The sequence below is a fragment of the Conger conger genome, chromosome 2 (assembly GCF_963514075.1).
Source record: "Conger conger chromosome 2, fConCon1.1, whole genome shotgun sequence".
Taxonomy (NCBI): Eukaryota; Metazoa; Chordata; class Actinopteri; order Anguilliformes; family Congridae; genus Conger; species Conger conger.
The window spans coordinates 42,351,061-42,363,476 of NC_083761.1; the positions used below are offsets into that span (position 1 = coordinate 42,351,061).

General features: G+C 42.5%; 1 protein-coding gene across 2 annotated transcripts in view; it reads left to right on the forward strand.

Annotated features, from left to right (window-relative positions):
- The window catches only part of tanc2b (tetratricopeptide repeat, ankyrin repeat and coiled-coil containing 2b), a 234,058-nt gene that overhangs the window by 35,949 nt on the left and 185,693 nt on the right, over positions 1-12,416 (forward strand). The window contains exon 3 of one of the 2 annotated variants that reach the window (XM_061226928.1): positions 8,079-8,179. The exons of the other annotated variant lie outside the window; for it this stretch is intronic. The gene's annotated coding sequence lies outside the window, so the exon portion shown is untranslated. The remainder of the gene's footprint in view (positions 1-8,078; positions 8,180-12,416) is intronic. 2 annotated transcript variants of the gene reach the window in all.

Here is a 12,416-nt window from a genome sequence, read left to right on the forward strand (position 1 = left end):
CTTCCTTGCAAGATTATGCCATAAATGTAAGTGAATTTTGGCTACATTGCAAGGCCGACTGCTAAGATGTTTCTTATCACAAGACCAGTTGCACCATATTGGCAAGGCAGCCTATACTGTAAAAAAAGTTAGCTCAGATAATGTGATTTAAAAAAAAAAAAAAAGGGCTTGCAGAACTAGCCAACTAAATTTTTGTTTGGTTTCCAAAATCCTAGATAACAATGCTATAGAAAACACCCGGGATATATAAATATACGCTCAGTGAGCAATTTATTAGGTAGACCTGTCCACCAGCTTGTTAATACAAATATAAATCAGCCAATCATGTGGCAGCAACTCAATCTTGTGAGCAGCAGTTCTGCAAGCAAAAATGCCTTGTTAATGAGAGAGGTCAGAGGATAAGGGCCAGACTGGTCGAAGCTGACAGGAAGGTGACTGTAACGCAAATAAGCAAACTTTAAAACAGCACTATCCGCATGCTGACTTGCGAGCTGTGACGCTGGCAGTTTAAATCCGACCGCTTTCCCTATCTCTCCTATTCTTCCTGTCTCTCTATACTGTACTGTCCAATAAAGCTGAAAATGCCTTTAATAATAACTTAAAACACTTAAAACATAAATAAAGTGCTCACTGAGTGTACATATCTAGCTAGCATTGGCGAAGATATTCCTATTACTCGGGGTGAATGGCCCATTTTGAAAGTATAAAGGTAAATATACATTTTCTTTAATATGGATCCTCTTACCTTCACGCTCATGATAATAAGTTTGTAGGCTATGCCAAGACAGATGGCCGTGCTTCAGGCCTAGTCTGCCGCTGGCATGCCTGAGCTAACATTAGCTAAGAAGGGGAATGTCAAAATGGTAATCAGTACTTTGTGTAGTCAGGCACTCCCACCTACTTATCTCATCAAGGGAGAGCCAACTGAAGATTGCCATGCAGGAATGACTAGTAATCTCAGCCAATAAGATGCTTTTGTAAACTGTGCTCAATCAAGGGCAACAAGAATTTACTGGTAGTCCCGTGAGCTTTGATGCATCACAGCTTGATGGTCTGATACAGAAAATGATACTCCCGAGCATATGGACTGGTGCAGAAAATGATAGTCGCAGCCACCCGGGCTACCAATTTGTCCACCGTTATTGTACGCTAAAGGACCTAAATTTACGCCGCACCTTTCTACATCAAACAGTACTGGACACTGTGCAGATGGGGCTGGCTTTCACAGCAACAGTGCAGAATTTGACCCTGCTGCTGACCCTCACTGCGGTCTGTTCTTCCCTCCCTGACGATCTGCAGGTCTAGTCCCGGGGCCATGTGGACCTGTAGACCTGCAACTAATTAACTCTGCATTAGACAGCACTTGCTGGGAGGGGCATTAGGGCCGCATGTTTGTGGCAACGCTTATGCTACGTGTCATATCCAAAGGAGCTCTTCCTGTTGGTTTCTGACCAGAATAATTTTGGAGTCCCTTAATTCTTGAAAGGCAGTATCAGGACTCAACGGTTTTCTGTTATGTATGTTTTCATAGTTGTCTTAAAAAACGCAGCAGCTGGGAATTTCTACTGTTCTTCAGGGTGAAAAATGGACGGAGGGGTCTTTGAAATGGGGTTTTTGAAGTCGTGAGTGCCAGCACGGTAGATGGGCTACACCGGCTGCGGAGCACATATGGATTTATAATATTGTGTGCTTTTGGGAGCAGGAGCCTCCAGGGCTTTCCCATCAAAAATATTGTCTCATTTCTGAGAGGCACGCTGATCGATGTGTCCGCTCGGGGGCTATATCATTATTCTGCGACTCTCCAGCCATGAAATTGTTGTTTGGCTGGGACATGGAGCTGGGGCCGCTTTGTGAGCGGAGAAGTTTGCTGCACAAGGCTTTTGAATGAGCATATTAGGTAACTAGTGAAGGTAATAATAGTGATAACAGCTGCACCATCCTAATGGAATATGAGATTGCTGGCTTTGATCAACAAATGAGGGCAGGGCGTGGGGAGTTAATTGTGGGCAACGCAGCCAATTGACCTCTTTGTCGGGAAAGTCTTTGTCTCTTTATCTGACCAATGGGGAGAGATCCGGTGGACAAGATAACCAGCCTGTTTGTAAGGAGGAATTATTCTCTTCACTGGACCAAAATAATTTATTGTCCATTTCTTTTTAGCTGCTCCTATGAATGGGGAAAATACATATAATTAAGATAAAAGTTATTTATTTTTTAATTAAAAAGTAAAAAGAAAAAAGCTAATAGAAAAACATTCATCAAATTAATTTGACTTTTTATGCCAACATTTAATAAGGAACCGCAGCAGTGGCATATCCTGTCTGTTGTGAACAAACACAATTAGATGACGGATACAATTTTCCTTTACTGTCATACCTGAATCACAGTGTTCATATAATGCCTTTGTGTGCCACAGTTACCATTCTGCCTTGTCCCCCAAGGTAGTTTCTGGCTTCATGTTTTGATTCTGCGATGTTCTCCACACACTCCACTTGCTTGTGCCTGATTATTTTTGGCTAAGAGAACCCCTGTCAGAGGCCACCCTAAATGCATTGGGCAGATGTCTGAAACAGGAAAGCAGGCAAACAGGAGATTAAACCGGCTCTGCGTGTACATTACATTACATTAATGGCATTTGGCTGACGCTCTTATCCAGAGCAACATACATTTGATTAGACTAGGCAGACAGTCCTCCCCTGGTGCAATGCAGGTTTAAGGGCCTTGCTCAGGGGCCCAACGGCTGTGCGGATCTTATTGTGGCTGTACCGGGATTAGAACCACTGACCTTGCGTGTCCCAGTCATTTACCTGAACCACTATGCTACAGGCCCCCATGTGTGATGTACATATTGATGTGTAGTACTCAAGCCTGTTTGGATTATTGATATTCTATTCTTGTTACATGCACTCTGCTATCATGTGTCAATTCACCGACCGTGTAACTGTTAACGTTACTTTTTACGGACGCTGTGGAAGATGTCGAATAACCAGTGGTTCGTTCAGTCATTCAATATTTGAATCAGGTTGGGATTGATAACACACTGTAACTGGAAATTCTGAGAGCATACAGTTGTACTGTTAATGGTCATTAGTATGATATGATCAACAACCAATGTGGGCTGATCAGTAATCGTTTTTTGTTGTTGTCAGCACTGCTATTGCGTATAATTGAGATGACATTCATAGTTGTTCTGCTGTCTGCATGTTTTATTTGTACCTGTCCAGGGACAACCAATGAAATGTAACTTGATGACTTAATCTGAGTCAGCCATGTGGCTGTGTGCCTGTTAAATAAACAAAATAAGACGAAGCAATAATAATAATTTTTTTTTTTTCATTCTTATTGCTTAACAGTCAACAGAAAATGTTGGCTGGCTAGCATGTGTCCCACTGTAACTAGATTTAAAGGTCAGTTGTACCTTTTGGTGATTGTTTGTTGCTTTTCTTGAGTGTGTTGAGTGTCGTGATAGAAAGCATCAGTAAACCTGTTGTACCTTGGTCCTGAAGACCATACTCTAGACCTCTCCTGTCCCCTCCACACTTGAGTGTGTTCCTTGACCCTGTCCTTGTCACTCAGATGCGTCTATCCACATAGTTAGCTAGTTAATTGCATTCTGTTTAAAGATCACTTTTTCTTTCTGAATCCATAGTCAATCTTCCCTCATGCTACATCAGGCTTTCTGCCAGAATGCCTTTCTGTGCAGTTTGAGGCAGATTGATTAACCAAATTGCCTCTGTTAGTGTAATTATTCTGGACTTGGAACTTTCTGGAACATTAAAGCCAAATCTGTCTGGCAGCCCCACTAAACTTCATTTTCATCCTGCAAGGATGGAAATTCAGTTCATTGTTGATGTTTATATTTTAAAAGAGTACAGGGAATGTTGACCGTTTGGCTGGTGTTCAGATATTATTGTCACGAATTCTATGAAATATTACTACAGTAATATTGCATTTTATTTTTGTGTGTTTTTTTTATGTCTATTGAGAAAATGCAGGGTTTGCGGTCAATTCTGTTTAAATTCAGGCACTTCAGAAAAGACATTGAAGTTCAGTTAATTAATTTAGAAAAAGTCCTGATAGAATATCGTAAGCATTTTTCAAGAATTTCAGTCAATAACCTAAATGGACTGGATTGAAATGGAACCGAGCCTTACCCTGAGGGTCAGACCACCTTCCGAAATGGTGGGCGCACAGAGAGAGGATTGAGACTGGGGTGGCTGCCGTACTGTCTGTCAGAACAGACCTCCCATGCTCTCCACTGCCACATGTGCCGTTTCCACCACATACATCCTCCCCCCTTAACACCGCTAGTCCATCTGACGGCTAATTTCAGCGGACACTCATCGCCTGATCTTCTTTGTAAATTCCAGACTCGGATCTGCCGCTTGGTGAGATTGCTCTGGTTTGTGGAACTTTCCGGAGGAAAGGCTCGAGATACAGATATTTGGCTTTTTTCAGAGTTGGTCACACGTGACGGTGTGTGGCACGGCACTAAAATCCTAAACTCTCATTATGGTGAAGATACAGCTGCAGAATGATCATGGGTAGCTGCTACTGTACACAAGAGGTTTCTTCAGAAGAAAGCGCAGAATCGTAGCATAATGTGTTTTGTACGTGCCGATGTACTTTAAGATGGAGACATAATGCCGTTATTGAGTAACAATGGGCAGGGTTTCAGAAACTACACCAGCCATGCATATGTGCATCCTGTTTTTTGTCACAAAACTCTCAAGTGATATAAAAATATGTATAGTTTAGTGTATTGTGAATACATCCAGAAGGTCAGCAATTATTTTGTCCCTTCTGTTTGTTCAGAATTCCTCAATGTTCAAGCACTGATCACTTCCCAGTGTTATTTTCACCTCGTCGTACACCGAATGAGCCTGACTGATCTGTGCTGGACAGCTGTCCACGTCTTGATGAAGTGGCTTGGATTTCATTTTGAGGACAGGCTGTCAGTCATAATTACAGGGGCAGGCCAGGTTCTGGTTTGGGTGGATATCATTTGTTACTCTGGAAGTAACAGAGTTATTTCTGAGATCCCTTTGTTCCAAATCTGATGACATTGTGGAATCCGACACTGACCTTTAGCAGGTAGGAAAACAAATTCATTATCAAGACACATTTCTTTGTGTTTAAATATGGGTGACACTCACAGGGAAGGTCCTTGTAAATACTAGGGGCAAGAATAAAAACCACTAACCAATTCAGTGTTGTGTAAGCTTAATGGGACATCAAGTGCAGTGCTCTCTTCAGTGCACTTTATAGCCTTGATAATAACAGCAAAGTCGGGAAAATATTATTCAATCTTAGGTTAAGTATACCGTCCATATCATCTGTTGCGTTCACAGGCAGAACGATTACACTGCACGTTCACAGATTGGCAGCTGGTTATTTGTGTGGCGGTTTCATTTGCACAGTAAAGAATGGTGCACCTGCTTCATGCATTTGCATTTTAGAAAGGAATCCTGCAGTTCCTGGTTATAGGGGTGCAGGCTAACTCATGCAGCATTGCACCACTCGAAGCAGCGCTCACCTACTTTCAAAAATCTAGACTGCTCAATCGATTATAGACTCTTCATCTTCTCATGTTATTATTATTATTATATAATTAATTTAAACTGGATGACATCATAATTCAAGACATTTAATATGAAAAGAAAATATTAAAATGACAGTGATGGTCGAGTGGTATTTTTGAACTGTGTATTTCTTAAACATAAGCTATTCAGTGTTGTACAAGCTAATCCAGTAGTGCAGTCTATTAGGCTTCGCTACATTAAAACTGGTTATTTTTGTGTAACGTTGTGTGAGTTTTAATGCCGTCTGGAGGGTCACAGCTTTAGACGAGCTGCTCTGGAGCGGCATGAGCGCACCCATCCGCGGCCCTCAGCCGTCAGCCCTCAGTGAGCAGGCCCCAGCTTATTGAGCCCTGTGGGAGAGCGCAAAGCTGCGTTCTTCCGCCTGGCTTCACTGGAGCCATGGCGGTTAGCAGCCCGCTTAGCCCCCCGGTTGGCCTGGGAATGTCCCCAGCAGGCCCGCTAGCTGTACTCCACCGCTGTCCCCTTCTTAAAGACAAACTGTGATGTGACGTATACACTCAGTGAGCAGTTTATTAGGTAGACCTGTACACCAGCTTGTTAATGCAAATAATATTTACATTAAAAAAGAGATCTGCGACATGATATGCCATTTACCACGTTGCGCCAATCATGTGGCAGCAACTAAATGCATAAAAGCTTGCAGACGTGGTCAAGATGTTCAGCTGTTGTTCAGACCAAATGTCGGAATGGGGAAGAAATGTAATCTAAATGCCTAATGAAGTTCTCACTGAGTGTATGTCATACAGACCTTAAAGGGGAGGGTGAGTAGCCAATTTGAGGAGGTAAATGAGGAGGGAGAAGCAGAGCTGTAGCCTATGCTTCTGGGGGGAGGAATATTTGCTGCTGCTTGAAAGGATATTGATTGGAGGGGAACAGAAAATTGACATTTGATCTAAATACACTTCCGCTGCTACACGATGATGTCAAATCTTGTAAAATCGTAAAATCTTGGTCTCCAGGAAGTGGGTGGAAAGCAACGTTTTTCAGGAATATATACTTTAAGACGTGCTCTTATGGTTATGAAGAATTTACTAAATTGAGGAAAAAGTGAATTTCGCTTTCAGCTTGTCTTTAATCAGGGAAAGGCTTTGGAGAGAGGGGTGGGTATGTAGGCTGAGTCTGAGGGATTTATGTGGCTGTATCAGCTGATCTTGGGAGGTCCCGGAGATTGAGCACTTGTGGAGCACTCTAGGGGGAGCTGCAGTGGGAGGAATCTTGCTGTAGTTTTGTGTTGCGTTGTTTTGGCGGTCAGGGGTGGACATCCGAAAGCAATGATCAATGATCATATTTTATACACGGCCAGCCATATTTGTTTGGGTGATGGTACGAAGTTAACTTAAATCTCGCCTGATTTAGGCCGAGATTACAGATGAGTTTGTATACAAAAGTATTTTGGTCCCTTTGATGTTTCTACTTATATTTTAGCCCTGAAATGTTAGGGGAGACACAGTCCAACACAGACTGACACAGTTCAACACCCACACACCAACACAGACAGACACACAGACAGACAGACAGACACACACACACAAACACGTGTATTTATACTGTACACATCACAGAGAATATTAAAATATGACAGATTTCCTGGGGCTGATCGCAAGTCCACCGGAGTAAGATTTAGCTTGGCCCGTGGTTTGTACTTGTCATGCTGCACAGTGACTCAGGTTGTGATGCGATTGTGGCGACAGTTTCCCCCCCCCCCCAGGAAAGATTGTTTTGAGTTTGTGGCGTCTGTAGACACGCCCCCCGCTCGCTCGCTCCCCTGTCTGCTACAGTGCCGAGGCCAGCAAGAGCAGACCCCAGCACAGACAGCCTTTTAAGGCTTTCCTTCATTTTACTGTATTAACCCAGTGATTCCGATACACTGCACACTGATGGCTCTGGCCTACTGTGAGGAACCCAGTGCAGACACAGGGTTCGGTGCGGCCTTTAGCTTGATTCACGACGGTCAGGAGAGTCCGCACGGCCTAAATGATGTTACATCAGCAGGCGCCCCTCGTTCCGTGCACACCCGGAATTTTCTACACGGCTGTGCCAATGCGGCAATAACAGCAGCACAACAATTGGTTTGCTGTGAAGCCACAACTACAAACCGTTTAAATGCTCCAAAGGTTTTTTCATTGCGGTTTGGCGTCATTTCTTATTTCTTTAAGCGATTTTAAATTGAAAATAATGGATGGTCTCACGGTTAGCTGCAACTGTTTTAAGTAACACTGATGTGTTTATTTCACTGTTGCCTTGTGTTATGTTCTGTCATACTGTATGTATTGTAATGTATTTGGAATTGTATATGCCTACATACTTATGGATAGTACTGTATTGTAATGGTCTCGTGATTGTGATTCTGTAATTTTATGCTGGTATTTGACGCCGTCTTGGCTAGGTCTCATTTATAATCTCAATGTGACTTCCTAGTCAAATAAAGGTTTATATATCGCGGCCCCTGACCTGCACGGCCCCTGCATTCTGCAGAGAGGATGCGCCTCCTCACACGTCCCTGCTGGTATTTCTGAGGGAGACCTCGACCGCAGGCTAGGCTGAGACGGCACTGATGTTTTCAGCTGCTGCTTGTGGTGAGCATGTTTTTGAACTGTGACTCTCTCTCTCTCTCTCTCTCTCTCTCTCTCTCTCTCTCTCTCTCTCCCTCTCTCTCTCCCTCTCTCCCCCTCTCTCCCCCTCTCTATCTCTCCCTCTCTCTCCCTCTCACACTCGCTCTCGCTCTCACACTCCCTCACTCCCTCACCCCCTCACTCTCTCTCTCCCTGATGGCAAAATTTCAGGGGAAAGGGGTAAAAGGCATTTTATCTATTCGTTCAATGTTTAGTGTCGTTGAATGGCTGTATACTGGATCTTCAATTCAAGGTAATTTACAGACCTATCAATAGCTGCTCATAGAAAACCATTCTATCTGTGACGTTCTTGTCTCTGGATTCACAGATGGTGTAAGGGCCAGCACCGTTGCAAATACAAGAACGGCAATGTTAACTCGTGTCCCTCCCTTCTGTTTAGGTTATTGAATGTCATTGTTCTCTTGTGGCTTTAGCTTGAGGCTGAAGGCACTACCATAGATTGAACAGATGTGAGGGTACAGCCTTATCTCGTCTGTCATTGGAGTGAACATCGTTAACATTTGACATCTCAATCTTTCTAATAACTCTATCAAAAGTCTCATTATTTTTGATTTACTCTGAATAATGTGGGATCCAATTAGCCCAATCAGAAAATCTGCGGCTCACCACAAAAAGATAATGGGGGTAGATTGCTCAGATAATCGGTGGTGAATCAGTCCATAGTGTGTGCTGTTTTAATTCATCACCCTCTGAGACAGCCATGACTTTGTCTATTTTCACCTGGATGACAACCTCTTTAACAGGCCTTATCATTTAATGCAGAAGAAAGACAAGTCTCATCTGGTATGTGTACATTGGCTCTGCATTGCACAGGTAGGTCATTATGAAACAAATGCACTTCTCACGCAAATGTTCCCATGGCACAATTAACTTCTGACAGCTACAACTGAATGGCAGCGCTTATGCTTTTTGGGGCAGTTTGTTGGCTGGTGTATAAGGACACTGAATGGATTCCTTCCCTTGTAGCTAAAAAGAAAAGGATATATGGAAATTAAATGGGCTATATTTACGAAATCAGAAAGTACAGTTGCCCTTCATAAAATTTCAGGATGAAGACCAATGATTTGTTTATTTGCTTCTGTACTCCAGAGTCACCTGTGGTTAAAGAGCTGCGCATTGTTGGATTTTAATAAAGGGCATTTTTATACATTGGTTTCACCATGTAGAAATTACAGCAGTGTTTATACATAATCCCCCCATTTCAGGTTACCATAATGTTTGGGACACAGCAATGTTATAAAATTAAAGTAGTCATGTTTTCAAACTGCATTTGAATCTTAATGGGAATCTGGGGGTGATATGAAAATAATAGGTCCTCCTGACAAATCTTCCTGTTGAACTCAGTGGAAAAAATATTCATGAGAAACAGCAGCATGGTGGTTTGAGGCTCATTTGGTACCTTGGACCCTTGATGACTTAAAGGCATTACATGTGTTGCATACTGCATTTACATAATTTACAGCTGAATCTAGTCCCACCCTCCAATTCCCATAGAGCTCCATTCAAATGCAAAGTGTTTTAGTATCGCTTGTAGGACGACCTGAAAATAAGATATCCAGATATAGATGTTGATGGGTCACAGACATCAGGAAGTCATGTCATGCAAAGAATACACAACAAAATACTAAACATGACTACTTTGATTTACGTTGCTGTGTCCCAAACATAATGCTGCCCTGAAATGAGGGACTATGCATTAACACTGCTGTAATTTCTACATGGTGAAAGCAAAATGTTTAAAAATACCCTTTAGTAAAATCTGACTATGCACTTTAACCACATGTCATTTTTATTACAAATCTCAAATTGTGGAGTACAGACGCAAATAAATAAATGATGAGTATTTGCCCCAAACATTATTGAGGGCACTGTATATGTGAACACTTAATTACAATACATAATACAATACAATAAACATAAAACGTAATACATTATTTTAAAATACATTGCTGTGAACTATATTTCTCATAATAGTATGTTCCATATATTAACTGTACATTGCACAATATTATATTTTTGCTAGACCGAAGTTGCTCCAGGCTGGGTGATGTAGTAGAATGGAACAGTGTTGACAGTGGGGGTGGTGTGGAAGGCTAGATTGACTACAGTGGAATATGAATGTAGGCCTTTTTCAGTTTTTCCATAATGTTTTTGTTTTGCTTTTGACTGGTCTTCCTCCCACATTCTTGTAAACAAATAACACTGACACTGAAGTAAATCCCAGCTAAACATTATCTGGTGGAAAAGGTTGAATATGTGTAATGCTGCACAGAAGTGTAGACAACTTTACACAAGGAGCTAATGGGAATGGGGAGACATTGATCAAGAGTACTTCCGTCAGATTCTCATCACTGATGTCCAAATGCTATTCCATTGTCCCCTGCCGTGACTTGAGCAGAGGTGGTCTTGAGGTTGGACCTGGTCATGGCCTCTGGGACTTTTAAAGGCTACTCAATCTTTTGCCCTCAAGCATGTTTTCCAACCCTCTTAACCACAGCTTTGTAGACCTACCTTGCATTATGAGTTCATTATATGATATGCACTTATATCCAATCAGTATCGGGATGAAGACCAGTGCCTTTGGTGTGGTTGCTAGGTGATGCAAGTCATTCATACTCTTATCGGGTGCGATGACCTGGAATTGCAGAACCAGTTTAGGAGAAAAAGCCCACAGCAGTATTTAACTCAATGTCAAAGAGCAACTGTTGAATTCAACTGAATTACACCGAGCACTTCTAGAGACTTATTTAATGGTTTATATACAGTCCGGTCTAAATTGGTTATTCAGCTGGAATCACCTTGGCTGTGCACAAACAGTAGATACTAAAGCGTCTGAATTATTTCTGTATGTTTTGTTACAGAACCATAGAAAAAAGTGGCAAAACCTGTATTTAGAAACTAGGCTATGCTGCGGATCCAGAACTTCACATCCTGTGCGGTCAGATCCACGGTCCTCGAGCCACAGCACCCCAAAATGTCCTCACGGACACCCCCCCCCCCATTTTGCGATTGTCGAGAGCACTGAATAAAGATGACTTCATCCCTAGCCGAGCAAGCAGGCAAGCTCCTCAGGTCTCTGGCTTAGACACACGGCTGAATGGATCCCCTTGGGAAAATGAACACAATTTTGAGAGCAGAAGGAAATCACATCACTTCAGGGAAAATAAATAAATAAAGAATGTAATGTACCGGGTGCACTTCTTGCCAGACTCTGTTATGGCTGTTGAGAAGAGGGCAGAAATCTGGTCAGTGAGGCATCAGACATATGCACAGTCTGCTGTATGGAGCAAGTGAAGCGTGCGGCAGGGGTAAGACGGATTAAATGACTAACCGCCAAAAGGGCTGTGCTGAACAACCAACTTGACTCACAGCTTTTGAACAGAATCTTCACGGTTTAAACTCGTATGCCAGAGCCCAACAAAAAGTTTAGTTTTTTGGTTTCTTCCAGCATGAGGGAGCCGATCCTGTCTGGCTGCAGCAACACTCGTCGTAAGATTTCGGCGCAGTTGGCCATTGCTTTAATAACAGATGTTGTTTTGCGTGAAGAATTGTTTGCTTGGGCCGGATCAAGTAGAGCAGCACAGGAAATGGGCAGAGGGGCTTTCCAGCCCCATGAGCTCCAACATGCACCCGCCAAAGACATCGCAGACGTTGTTTTTGTTCGTCAGGTAATGTTCCGTTATGGAAAGTCCGCATGGGGATGGAGGGATGGCTTTAAACAAGCGTAAACAACACATAGCTCTCTAACCATGACTGTTTTAACATTGTTGTATAATTCATTGAGTCACTATTTCAAGTATTCGTTTCAATACTGAAATTACTTTGGGGATAAAGTAATTCAACCACCTTTAAAATTAAAGGACTTTTTGCTACCGCTCTCAAACTATTTCACTTCCTGAATCAACAGCCTTAAAGTTGAGAGACCCATCGGCAACAATGTAGCTAATGTCCTGAGGAAAGCAAAGAAAGAAAATGTTTTTAGAACGATTTGTTCCACACAAGAAATAGCCACGATTAGGCTACTCCAACAGCTTTTTGCTGCCTCTGGATGTCAGATGATGTAGGCCGGTTTGACCGTAGGATGGAATCTTGGCTCTTTTTACAGAATTCTTTCATCTTATTGGGCAGTGTGACAGCAATGAAAGACAGGATATTGTCAGGGCGACGTTGCCGAGTGTAA